Raw genomic sequence first — 1,932 nt, forward strand, 5'->3', positions numbered from 1 at the left:
AGTGGGTGCATATTTGGTAAGGAAAATTTTTATGTGTTATGTTTATTAATGATTTTGCATTTTAATATTTATATATGCATTTTCAAAGTTATTAATTTAGTATTTTTGTGTAATTTAGTGAAAATGCTAAAAATGAGGAAGTGTGTGGTTAGATGCGACGGCGGAGAGCATATTTTCAACTTTCCTTGTAAGGAAAAGGATAAAGCCGGTTAGTCCAAAAGTTAAAAACTTCGAGTATTTGCATATAGTAGTTTTTAAACTTAAGCTTTGTGCATGATATTTTATGGATTTAATATAGTAGTTCTTAAAAATGTGTAATTTAATAATCTAAGTACATATTTTAATAATATATTTGTAATTAAATTAATACTACCTACATATGTTAACTAAAAAAATTTTTTTTTGTATCACAATAACGATTGTAATACTTAGTGTAGAAATAATTTCAAAAATTATAGTATTTTGGTAGGAAAATTATACATAGAATAGTATACATATATATTAAGTGTAGTATTTAAAAATAAAAAATAGTTTAATAAGTAGAAAAGTATCACAGTATTTGCTTCAATTAAAATAAATATAAATAAGACTCTAGTTGTAAGGTGTAGGTTTTCTTTATTTTTATTTTTATTAGATATTTAATTTGGCTGAGTCAGTTGGGTGTAGGAGACAAAATTAAGCATCTGTTTGCCTGTGATCGGCACGTTTCTTTTAGCATGAAGTTTAAAAAAAAGCTAAGGTGTTCCGGACACGCATTTGCCAAATGCACCGGAACCTAGTTTTAATTATAAAAATGTTTTTAGTCCTAATTCAATAATTGAAATGGGAACGGAAGATTTTTGCTTTCAAAGTAATGATACCGAATCAGGATTGCTTGATAAGGTTAATAATTCGATGCTATTAGCATCCGTGGTAAAAGAAGCCCAGGAGGAAGTAGGGTTTTTAGGGATAGCTAATTCCAGGGAAATAGGAAACAAATTTAAGTTTAGTATCAGGAGCTCTTAGGGAACAAAAATTGGTGGAGGAAAATTTATGTTTGAAAAATAAATTAGAAGAAAAGGAAACGGAAATTAATTACTTAAAATATCAGATAGAAGATTTAGCAAAGAAATATAAAAGAATAAAGAAGGAATTAAAGGAGAAAGAGGAAGGATTTGATTNCTAATTGGCGCCACGTAGCGAAAAGAAGAAACGACTGGCGCGCTGTTGTTAACTCGGCTATAATCGCGTAAGCGGTGTCTACGCCAATCAAGAAGAAGATATATTTTGTATTACTATCTAAATAATTAATATAAGTTTAAGGTATGTAATTAGTTTTAAATTTACATTAAAAGTTTTGACTTCATCTTGAATATGTGGTAGCCCAACTTAGCGGGAAGCACATACTTAAGTCACTTACACTCGTATTATATTATATGTATCTACGTAAGTGAAAATGCGGTGCATCTATAGATTTTATGAAATCTTCATTTTTATAACAAAATTTTGTTACAATTAATTTTATATTCTTATAAAAATGAATCACAAAATGTGTTGGTAAGCTCATAACTCAATAACGCCTTTATCAATTTGACCAATTCTTTTTTCTAAATGTTCGCTGAGGCTCAGAGATGGTTTTTACGGAAAACCCCTAAAAACAGCCCTTTTCTTTCTCCCATACAAACGAACGAATGTTTGTTTGTTAGTAACTCTAAGAAAACGGCTGCACCAATCTTGATGATCGGGGAAGGTTTAGAAATAACAAAAATTGAATGCTTTTCGTGTGGAAAAGTCGAAAAATTGGAGAATTCCAAAAAGGAACTTTTTTCATACAAAATTTTTCCTAAAATTTTTTTGTTTTGGTTCTTAATTATTTAAATCGTTCAAATTTGCCATTTGCGTTCTTTATTCTGTCTTTTAAAAAAACAAATTTTTTTTTGAAAATTATTCAGT

Source organism: Bactrocera latifrons, unplaced genomic scaffold (assembly GCF_001853355.1).
Source record: "Bactrocera latifrons isolate USDA-ARS-PBARC rearing strain unplaced genomic scaffold, ASM185335v1 scaffold_1062, whole genome shotgun sequence".
NCBI classification, from domain to species: Eukaryota; Metazoa; Arthropoda; class Insecta; order Diptera; family Tephritidae; genus Bactrocera; species Bactrocera latifrons.